This window comes from Chaetodon auriga, chromosome 20 (genome assembly GCF_051107435.1).
Source record: "Chaetodon auriga isolate fChaAug3 chromosome 20, fChaAug3.hap1, whole genome shotgun sequence".
NCBI classification, from domain to species: domain Eukaryota; kingdom Metazoa; phylum Chordata; class Actinopteri; order Chaetodontiformes; family Chaetodontidae; genus Chaetodon; species Chaetodon auriga.
This window is the reverse complement of record NC_135093.1, coordinates 2,015,360-2,027,430: the sequence shown is the minus strand read 5'-3', so window position 1 is coordinate 2,027,430 and position 12,071 is coordinate 2,015,360. Positions and strand designations below refer to the sequence as shown.

At 44.5% G+C, this 12,071-nt stretch overlaps 1 protein-coding gene across 4 annotated transcripts in view; it reads right to left on the bottom strand.

Moving 5' to 3' along the window:
- The window catches only part of grid1b (glutamate receptor, ionotropic, delta 1b), a 410,627-nt gene that overhangs the window by 272,017 nt on the left and 126,539 nt on the right, over positions 1 to 12,071 (bottom strand). The gene's annotated exons all lie outside the window — the stretch shown is intronic.

Here is a 12,071-nt window from a genome sequence, read left to right as displayed (position 1 = left end):
TTTAGTTTCAAGTGATTTCATGAGTCACACTTTCACTTGAAATGTCAAGTTCAGGGAGGTCAAAGGTCAAAGCAACATCAACTAGATTCAATCCCTGGATGATAAATTATCCATGTAACACACACAAGACAGTGAGACTCAGCCCGCCTTTCTTTCCGCCATTGTTTCAACTTAACGTGATGTATGCCGTTCAATAGAGAAACACAGAGGCGTTCAGGGAACCCACAATAACTACGGCTGCCCTCATTAAACTGTGCGGTGCCTTGGGTAAAATGATCCGACAAATGGAAAATGTTAAATGTTAATTCAATAAGGAGGCCAATAAAGAGCAATATTCAATAGCTAACCGCCTGCTCTTTTCTTCTTCATTACTGTTTTTAAATGTTAAACACATAAGGGAGCTCCGGACACACCAGCTGGAAGACAAAGGGCTGCTCAAACAGAGGAAATGAAGACTTTGACAGGAACACAATCTCATTCAGTTCATACGGCAGACAGTTTCACAGGCAGGGGCCCTCAGTGCCACGGGCCCCCAAAGAAAGTCAGCTGGTCCCTTCATCTGCACCAGGGGACGCAACAGCTCGCTCTTATATCCCAATCAATTCAGGAACATCAGGGTCAGGTCAGGGTTCAAACGCTAAACTTTAACGTCAGTAGTTTGCTTAAAAATACATTAGCTTTGTGCTATGTTAGCTTAGCTTGGACTGCAGGCCCTCTCAGCATTATCAATGCTACGCTAGCTTTGTGCACTGTCAGCTGATACTGTGGTAGCTTAACCCCAGCAGGTATTTTCTGCCCAGTCAGACTACAGGTATGTTGACTTCCTTTCTTGTTATCTTACTAGAGTAGAGTTAAATGCTAATGTTAAGTTCAGTATAACAGCTAATTAGAAGATAGACAAAAAATTTTAATCATCTTTTAACCAAAATGCCAAACATTCTGTGGAGCCACATTCATTCAGGTTTTGGTCTGTGGACAAACTGTCAACAGTATTCACAGGCTGGAAACTGATAATTACTAAATTTCCTGAATGCAGCTTCAGCCACACGTGACTGGCCACTATGAAACATCTCATGTTGTATGAGTGTGAACAGAGCTGACACCACGCTCCGACCTCATCCATGTGCTCAACCCACAACAACATCCTGCGAAGTGCAAAGCAGACATCTTGGCCAGATGGAAAGGTCAGGGGTCAATCGTCTGGGGATCAGTATCAGTATTCACAACAAATGTGATGGAAATCAGGCCATCAGTCCGTGTTTGCAGTATCTGTGTATCCTGTTGCTCACTGCAGCCACGTTCTCCTGCACGATCAGCCTCTGAGCATCATCTCCACGGCCTTTCAGCGCTTCGCTCCAGAGACAGTCTCCTTCCCCTGTTGCACTCTGGGTATCCTCCCCTCCCTCAGAGCCTTTGTGAATAAATCCTCTGCGGTGTTGTCGTCTTGACTTTGTTTCCTCTGAGGTTGGGCGCCTCTGTTAAGCCCCGCCGGCGCTTTATCTCACACGCACCGTTTGTATTTGCTGTTCTCCCTCCTTTCCCATGTGGTTTATCATTTTTATGTGCAAGCAAATAAACTCTGAACTGTGATCTGAGAGCAATTCAAATAAGCATTCTGGTGCAGAGGTTTTGTAGCGCGACATGCTATCCAGATGCAAGGTTCAGCTCAGAGGCCTCTCCGCTCCGCAGAGAGAGGCAGAGGTGGAGATTTGAGGGGGAAAATACTCAAATATGTCTGCCAGTGTGTGAGTGTGTGTGTGTGTGTGTGTGTGTGTGTGTGTGTGTGTGAGTGTGTGTGTGTGTGTGTGCGTGCCGTGCATTTCAAACAGCGACAGTGCTTCAACACTCTGAACATACAAACACTAAATAAATCATGTGTTGATGTTAAACACACACAGGGATGGGTGTAACATGCTTCCTGACATGTGGTCAGTCTGTCAACGTACAGGTGTGTATGTGTATGTATGTGTGTGTGTGTGTGTGTGTGTGTGAGAGACACAGTGTGTATGTGAAAAAGGGCAGATTATTTTTGCATTCATCTCTCATTGTGCTTATGTTTGTGTGCATCTATGCCGGCTTCGAAGCACCGTGTGTGTGTGTGTGTCTGTGCGAGTGTGTGTGTCAGTGTGTGTGTGTGTGTGTGTGTGTGTGTTGATGAGGGGCCCGTACACGTCTCAGGGCTCTACATAATGGATGAATTCGCTGCAGCGAGCAGAACAGGCCAAGCTGGACTCATTTCAAAACGCCTCGAACGCTGCTATTTATACAGAGAGCTGGAAGGACTTCAGGAGCAGCAGGAGGAGGAGGAGGAGGAGGAGGAGGAGGAGGAGGAGGAGGGGGAGGAACAGGGGCCGCTCGTCGGCACGGCAACACCACCTTACCGGCACCCGAGCACCACCCAGGTCCATGTTTACTCCGAAAGACCAAGAAGCACGGCCAAAAATGAAATCTGCCTTTGTGCTGATCACTTCCTGTGCTGATGGAGAGGAAGGAGAATTCATCCATCCATGTGTTTCATTGTCAGAATTCATCTGTTTCTCTGCCTTTTGCTCACATTACATACATGTTAACCCTTTTAGTTGAGGTCATGTTTAGTGTAAATCCTCCAGTGGTTTCCATGGAGCGGCATTTACTTCGACTGCAGAGAGTGTGTTCAGTGAAGCTCCATCAGGTTCTGACCGGCTCCTGTTTTAATTTGATGCTGATGCAAACTTAACTAGTTTACCTGCTGCTGTGATCTACAGCCATACTGTTTTCATTTCAATCCAGCTCATCACTTCCTGTCATTTCACATTAAAAGCCTTCCAGTGGCTCAGTGAGTATAATCCCTCCCTCTCCTGCTCAGGGCTGGGTACAGGTGGACCATGAGGTACAGGTTAGCACTAGCAGCACTGGCTAGCTAACAAGCTGCACAAAGTTCATTTAGATTAGCGGCAAGTCGGCAACATTCACGAACAGAGGATGATCACAGGAAAGCTGAGCACCAACGAGGGAGAAGCTTTCATTAATCTATGACCTGCTGTCACAGATCAGCCCCGGCAGCGACCTCGACCCTTGTAAGAGCCGTTATTCCCAGATCTGGACTTCATCAAGGACTCACACCAAGAGCGGACAAAGACAATGACTTTACGATGCAGAGCTAAATCCACATCAACTGAAAGAGTTCAGCTGAGCATGCACATACACATATTGATCAAAAGTCTGAAAAACTGTGACTAATTCTGTCACGAGCGCCCTCTTCACCTGGCCATCAAGCAACAGGTGAAGCACTTCTTCTGCTGTGACACTGGCTTGGTGTGAAAGATTAATAGGAATATTTAAGGAGCGTTAGAACAAAAATTAAGATTTCCCATCAATACAGTTATGACGTCTAATTACCGGGGAATCATTTCTTTGGGCCTCCCATCCCCCTCAGCTGCTGAACGCTGCCTTATTTTAATATTTATTCTGGAAGATTTCACCCACCTCTTCCTTTGTTTCCACTAATTGATGGATCTGATTAAGTTGAAAAGTTCTTGTCAATGTTTGTTTTAGTCACTGCAGAAGTCTCAGGTGTCTAACAGCTCGTTAAAGATGCAGATTTCCACCATTAAAGTTTGCACATCTTTGCTCTGGATATTGTATTGAGAACGGTGCTTTCAAGGCCTTTTGTTGATGTAAGAAAAACATGTATTTCACTCCTATTAGCACTTGGAGGATCTTCTAAACTTGAAGCAGCGGCTGTCAGTGTGTCGAGGAAAAAGAAACATCTGTCACTGAACTTATTTGTTTAAAGAAAGAGACAAAGAGAGGGAAAACAAATGACGCACATCAGACACACAATACAGCCACAGTCAGCGGGTAAAGGGATTGGCATGCTAATTTTAATCATTTATTTGGGCATCGTATCCCAGAGGCACGTCACTGACAGTCGGCAGCCGAGCCGCCGTCAAAGCCTCATTTCTTTAATTTCACATCAGAGTGTGGAGTCACAGAGCTGTTTAGATTTGTCAACAGCCCTGATAAGAGCAGGAGAAACAGAATAAAACAGATTTAATGAGAGCAGAAAGAGGCGCGACGACTCTGTTGTTCGGCGTGTGAGAAGCAGCACAAACTGACAAGTTTCCTTTTGCTTCAGAAAGGCCTTTGACGACGTGCGACAGTGTTTCTGAGCTTCTTTGTGAGACGCTGCGGCGGTTTGTAATTTGTTGTATTTTGAGGTACTTCATGTTGCTGCGAGCTGGGGGGAGAAAGTGCGATGTGCGGCAGTCATCATCCAGTCGGTTTGTGGACAATTGAGACGGCAGTCAGTCCCACACTGAGTGACAGCAGTCTCAATCGTAGGGCGAGGGATTAACACCGAGAGCTACTGTGACTGAATGCACTGAAGAAGGACGAGCTAAGAGTCAAGCTAGCCAGGACAGACGTGTTATATCTGACAACTTCCTGTCACTTCACCAGTGCTGACGGGGAGATGCAGTCCAGGTACAGGCGTACTTTGGACCAAGCAGGATACTCGGTGCACCTCTACACCGACTGAGAACCTCTGAACACGCCGTGATCGCGACTTAGAGCAAACCCTGCTTCATCGTAGATTTTACTCTAAACAACATTAAGTTAACAACATATCCTGTGTTTGAGACTTGAAACTAGCGATCGAGACCGTAAACTCGTTATTAAACTTTTGACTGAGGTAATAAATCAGGTGAGAGGTCGGGTCATGTTCTTTCAGACTTTCAGTGGAGTCGCCCCCTGCTGGCCATTAGAAAGAATGCAGGTTTAAGGTACCTCTGCATTGGTTTCACTGTTCAGACCCTGAAGCTTAGTCCACTGTTGAGGCAGTTTATGGTTTGGTGATGAAACCCAGTCTTACAATGCATTATGGGAAAAGTAGGATCACCTGTCATTAGTATACCTGTAGTGTTGATATGAGTTACAGGAGTTCAGGACTTTGATGTCACCAGAAAAATTGATGTTAGTGGAAGCTGACTCACCTGGAAAACAGGTGAAGACGCTTTTAAAGTCAACCAGATTCTCTATCTGTCACCGAGTCACTTTAATCTTTTCCGCTGTGCTTTACGGGACTTTCTACTTTGCAGTACTTTGTGGAACTTCTGGAAATGCTCTCAGTACTTTGGTGTGATTCTGTGTGATTTGTGGAAAATGTACTAAAATTGGGTTTCTGAGCAGAGATGCAGCAGATTTTCATGTTTCTGTCTGAAACCACAGAAGCATCCAGTGATCATCCGTCCCACTGACCGACCCGACCTTCACTCCACTGCATCAACACACACACACACACACACACACACACACACACACACACACACACACACACACACACACACACACACACACACACCATTACATGGGCTCCTGCAAGTGCATTATGGTAACACACACACAGGGCTTTGGAGTGTGCGTGAATCTTGTGTGATTTTGACACACATCAAAGAGAACATGTTTCACTGGTGGCAGAGAGAGAAAGAGAGAGACAGACAGACAGACAGACAGACAGACAGACAGACAGACAGACAGATGTCCAACTGGACTTGTTTATCGTCCACCATGTTTGTCCTACAATCGAGACACTGATGTGAGAAAATAAATAAATAATTTCTATCCAGACACTATTTCCTGCCTTTTAACAAATCCCAGAGACGGCGGTTCTCGCTCCCTGACGGTCACACCTGATGATGTTTACAGACCAAAGAGCAACACAGAGAAGCTGCAACACCTGTGATGTGAGTCCAGCAGGTAAAATGTAAAAGGTGGAACATATTGATGGACTCATCACAGCATCTGAAACCTCACATCAATACTGAAATCTGAGTTATGATGCAGTATGTTTTCTGGAAATTCAATAGAGAAACCATTTATGGATAATGTAAGCAGATGGGAGTAAGTACTGAATGACTATGACAGACTTAGATATTTTAAAAGAAACTGATCAATAGTAATATTTTACAAACTACTGTGGGTACAGGAATCGACCAAAGCGGTGGAACGATCCATTGTTCACTTTACTGTGCGAGACAACTTCTCAGATATTTCTCCATCCTGATCCCTGACGATTGTTCATCTGACATAGAGATATCAATACTTGAGCTGAAATCACTGTTTTAGTCATTTCTTAAGCAAAACAAATGCCGGTTCCGCCTTCTCAAATATGAGTTTCATGTTTTCTTTGTCATAAATGTTATTAAACTGAGTATCTTTGAACTGTTTGTTCAACCAGATGACATCTGAGACATCAACTTGGCTTATGGGACATTGTAGCAACACTCTATACTCTAGATTATAGATTAATTGAGACATTGTTCAGATGGTTGATTCATAATGAAAAATAAACATATATTAAGGGGCCATAATCGATAACTTGAACCAAGACGAAGAAAGTCAAAGCTGTCTGAAATCTATCACACACTCAGGACTCTTCCCTCATCAATCTGCTCCATCCTCGTCACCTTCACTCCAGATCTGTGACCTTGCCTCGTCTTTCTCTCCCTCCATCTTTCCTCGTCCGGATCACCAGCGAGGACAGTAAACTCCGGCTGTAAATCGTTCCGAGCTGTCCTTCCCAACTCTGCTGCTTGTAAACTTTCAAACAGGCAGCTGTCTGATAAGGTCATCCTCAGGGGACGGCCATCACTTTAACACATCATTGACGCTATAGTCTTCCTCCTTCCATTAAAACTCCTGCAGTCATGGCTGTGAGGAGGAAGGAGAGGAAACGCAGACGGCAGAGAGCAGGAAATAGACCAGGAAGCAAAGAAACTGCGAGACGCACCGACTTTCAGGTTTCTTTGTTTTTTAAATTGCATTTATTTCCCTCTTCACCTGCCTAAGAACTGAACAGATGACTTGAACAAGCTCAGACATCCCCTCTGCAGGTTGTCCAAAGGCATTGTGGGAAATGTAGGAAATCACTAACTGAAGAAGAAGTGAATGAGAGAAGATGAAGAAACAGTTCCACCCAAAAAGTTAACTTTCAGTTGAAATGGTACACAGTCAGACGCTTTGTGTGCCAGGACTGATTATCCTCTGCTGTGGGACGGATTTTACTCATCGCAGGACGATGCTGATGTCACTTCCTGCATCACAGGTCAGTTTAGACGCCGGTTTCCTGACAGGGTGTCCAAAATCTCTGCTGTCATAGATCAGTTCAAAGAGACGGTCTGAGAAATGTCAACTGTCAGAGAAAATCATGTCAATCACGTCTACGATGGCTGAGAGGAGAGCGTGAATATGTGACTGATACTGGCGATGAGCTACTCAAATACAACATTATGCTTTCATGGAAGTTATTATGTGTTTAACATCTTCTAATCAGGGTCATCAAACGTCAGTACTGTAGATTTCTTTGACCTTTAAGTATTACATGACTACTCAGTTTGGAAAACACATGATAATCTACATCTGCACCTTCAAAGAAAGGAGCAGACGTGCTGCATCACACAGCAAAGACTAAATATCCAAGAGAGGCCACAGTTTCTACTGCAACGAAATTCATCATGAGACAAGGTCACGAGACGAGTTCAGGCTTTATCATCAGCAGGTCTGTGCTAATTGCATCAATGACTGTGATCAGAGTTAATTTTAATCAGGGCACAGCCACAGTGCTGCAGACATCCGAATCACACAGAGAGAACACAGCTCACCAACCCCGACTCACTTTTCCACAGGTGACCTTTCTGTCAGTCTGTCTGTCTGTCAGCAGCAGCCGAAACTCCTAATTAAACTGCTAACTGCTAACTAAAGAGAGGTTCATCGTCAGAGAAGAACATTAAGCATTAAACACAGATTGTTTGGCACTCTTTACGTCGTCCACCGAGAGGAACAACAAACAAGCCGGCAGTGTTTCCACGATCAGCTCTCTGCGTAAACTAACCTGTCACTTCAATGTTTAAATCTAATTTCCCGCCGGGCAGTTTCTGTGATGTGACGCCACCCATGTCGCGGGTTAAGAGTCTGCAGCGTGTCGCCACGGCTGACGAGTGAAAGCAGCCCGACTGCAACAACAACCCCGTCACCCAACCGCCACCGCCGCCTCCTCCCCAGTCCAATCTAATGTTCAGCAAGACTGCACCCCTGATTTTATTTGCCCTGTGCTAAGCTAACATCTGATTAATACAGCAAAGGTCAAGAGAGCATGAGAGAGATGCATTGTGGGGGAAATGAGAAGTAGGAAGGGTGGAAGGAAAAGAAAAGAGAGTTATAGAGAGAGAGAGAGTTATAGAGAGAGAGAGAGAGAGAGAGAGAGAGAGAGAGAGAGAGAGAGAGAGAGAGAGAGAGAGAGATGGTGTTTATTTTCAGATTCCATTTTTATTCCTTATTCTGGGAAAACAAGGTACGACAAGAAGCCCATTACAGTTTCATTCCCCTGCAACTTCCCTGAACTGTGAAATCTATAAGCCAAGAGTTCAGATCAGACGAGCAAGGAGAGCGAGACAGACGAGGAGGAGAGCGGGGATGAGAAATTAATTATTTGGCGGAGGCGTCACGGTTCATTTGGCCCAGAAAACGGTGAACATGGAGTCGACGGTGCACAGGCGTTTGTCACAAGGCTCGGAGAGGAAAATCATCTTCATACCACCTGTGCTGCTGCGTTCAACTAATTCAGTCAAATTTTCATGTCATTCAAACGTCTGAACACAAAGAGGAGTAGGAGGGGTCCAACTGCATTCAAAAACAAAGGGCAGCTAAGGTTGGAATTGCTAATTTGCTATCTTCTGTTGATTAAATGAGCTTTAAATCCCCCTCTGTACAGCTGCTAATTCATCATCAATAAAATACAGTAAGAATAGATATCATGACTTTTTATTTTGTAAGATCAAACTGATCAAACTGTCCCGGATCAGGAGACCAAACACTGAGTCTGAGAACTGATGCCATTTGTGTTCTTACTACACACTGGTTTGACAGGCTGATGTCTGCAGTGTGCCTGCCTTTGATAAAGCATTAATGAAGTGTTTCATTAGTCACTAAAAGCTTGTTTAGATTGAGCTACTCTCAGACACTCAGCAGTCCACATGGATGTTACTATTCTGAGGAATGGAAGACGGAAATTAAAGTATTTCTGAGCACTCTGACTTCCACTACCACCATCTGCAACTCCTCACAGTGCATTAGAGCCAAAGGACAAATCTATAGCGCGCTGTTTTGCTAATCCAGGACGTTAAGGTCAGTTCTAATCTAAGATAACAGAAAAATGCTGGGAAATAGCAGTGCATGCTCCAAAAGTGCAACAGAGTTTCAACAGTTTCTCTGAGATCAGCGGTCATGTGCGAGGAGGAGAAGGAAATAAGTGCTAACCAACAGCTGAAAGCGAGCAAATTAAGACTCAGTTTCACTGCCAGCAGCACTGGCAGGAAGCCAGTCATGACTTGGGTGGCTGTAACTACTGAAAGATCTACCTGGTGGGTAAAATGGTGAAAGTGTTCTGGACGCTAAAAGACTCTTGTTTCCTGCCCTGACCTCAGCCGTTTCTTCTCATTAAGTGGAAAATTGTCTCCTCTGCAGGGCACTGACAATGCGCATCAAAGTCCTCTCATAGAGTGCTGTGTCTCCGCCATTTTCCCTGGTGGACTCGCGGACTGGTCAGGTAATCGGTAATGGTAAAGAACCCACTCTGCTCTCATGCCTGATTGTCCCCTATTGATTTGTGTTGGAGGGCTTTAAATGAAATGCCACTAGAGCTGAACCCCTCGCTCCCCTGAACAGCAGGATACCTCCGCTGCTGTCACTCAGGGCCTTCCAGCCAATGGAAATGAATGAACTGCAAGTACAAAAGCACTGCTGAGGGCCATTAAGAAAGGGTGATGCACCACAGATTCAGACACCAACAACCACCCTCTTCTTCCTCCCATCTGTCCCGCTGTCTCCTCTCATACTCCACTTCTTCTTTCTCTCTGATTGGCCCTGCATCCAACGTCCACTCTTGGAGATCAGCTCAGCTTTAGAGCCGTTTTGACGTGATGAAGGTTTACCAACACGCAGCAGACTCTGGACTCAATAGATCGTCCTGTCTGAACCTGTTCAGCTGGCTCTGGAAAACGTCTGGCAGGAACTACGTCCTGCTGCGTTTCAGTTCATTTCAACATCCTCAAGGCTCCATTGACCCCTTCTGGGTCAGGGTCTGGATTGTGCTTCTTGTCATTGACCTAATTTATGTGCACTTGTTTCATTTCAGCTCGGTGTGTCTGTCTGAAATCTGTCTTAAACCAAAAATGGATGGACGTCAGGTGCTGTTAGCAGTTAGCAGTTCAACCCCACCAACTATTCTGATAAGCAGCTAATCACTTCCTCTTCACTTTAAACCAGCATTTCTGATCTTTAATTCGTAAGATCTTTAATTCGTAAGATTACCATACATTTCAGACTGAGTACAGTTTATTATGTATAACTTCATGCACAACTTCTGCACGCGGTGAAATGAGTAGATGATGCACCTGCATTTACTCACCGTCAGAATCACTTTCCAGTGTGAATAAAATGTTTTACGCAACGCCGACACAACTTTTTTGAAAGCTAAGAGCTAATTTAAAGGGGTGAGCACGTTTCAAAGCACTGACTTCATCCAGCTATGATTAAACGCTGACCTACATGTTAGCGTACTCATGTGATCATGTGGGAGAGTTCAGCCTGTTATTCCGGCCTTGGTGTGCTTTTACCTGATTGAACACAGCGTGAAATAGTTTACCTTTATTACTTTACCGTCGTAATGACTCTGTACACACAGGCAAAGTCTAATTACTGACCTCACTTATTAATACTGCTGCTAAAGACTCCACTGAGACAAATTAACAAAGATGCCCTTGTGTTAATTTGATCCTGCAGTACGTCTTCCCTTCGTTCAGTTTCCCACTCTTCTTTAATATAATGGAGGAACTGTTGAAATCAATGGGGATTAAATGGTGCCAGTGTCTAAACTGACCATCGAGGGGTCGCCGAGTTCACCGGCTCTATAGCAGTGCCACCGCTGGACCGCTGCCACAGCAGTGCTGTGTGTCAGCTGCTGAAGCCAGGGTCTGATTTAGAGATTTCCAATACACCAGTAACACACTGTGCTATACTGAGAGCCTATTACAGCCATAACTCTGCATCAGCAGCCTTCAGGTTTCCAAGTGCAAACTGAGTAGGTGGAGTGTTGGCTGTGGAGCTGAGCAGGAAGAAAACCCAGCAAGACCAGAATATATTCAGATGTCTGACTGGTCAACAGCTAGAGCAATACACACTCAGCTGAAGCATGGAGGGAAACTAAACTACGAGGCACCTGGAAATGACTTTAATAGCAACTTCATACAATTGGTGCATCAAAGACTGCGATTAAAAGAAAAGTATGGCCATCAGAATAAAGCTATGGGGTCTATCAAAGATTATAAAACTGCAAATCCAACAATTAAGAGGAGATGCTATCGCAAAGTATTTTTAGGAGAGGAAATCCACAGTGCTGGCTGGTGGACTGTTAGACTGTGGAGGAGGCTTGAACAGTCAGAAAGCAGTCGTCTGTGGATTTCAGTGCGAATCCCTCCACTCATAAGAGTTATTTGACAATTTAAGGCAAATCAAGTTTATTCATCTCTCAAACGCAGAGGCAGTTTAAAATGAAGTTCAGGTGAAAAGGAACATAAAGTGGATGGATGTGGGAGATTATTTCGAAATCATTAGTTTGACACATGGTTTTATTAAGCATTTAAATGTAAAATATCTCTAAATCACACACATGGATCTGTCTCCACGTTCTTCAAATCCCAATCTATTATGACATAATGTATTCTACTCACATGACTCCTTTCATGATCACACTCAGCCTGAATAAAACCTGCTAATGACCTCAGCCACAGTGCTCTGAGCCACCACTGCCAATGGCCCACAGATGAAATGTGACTTTTATGGATTATAAGCCTCACTGGAAATTGTAATGCATCAAATTAGTGATCTGGATCCAGGAATGAAATAAAGTAAAACCTCGGCCTCAACTGTTCCCTCCAAACTGTGTAAAGTCACAATGTGAAACCTGAATTATGGAGATGAGAGTTCAAGCACTTCCATAAACGCAGCTGTTTGTTTTGGTTCGTAATTGATTTTTT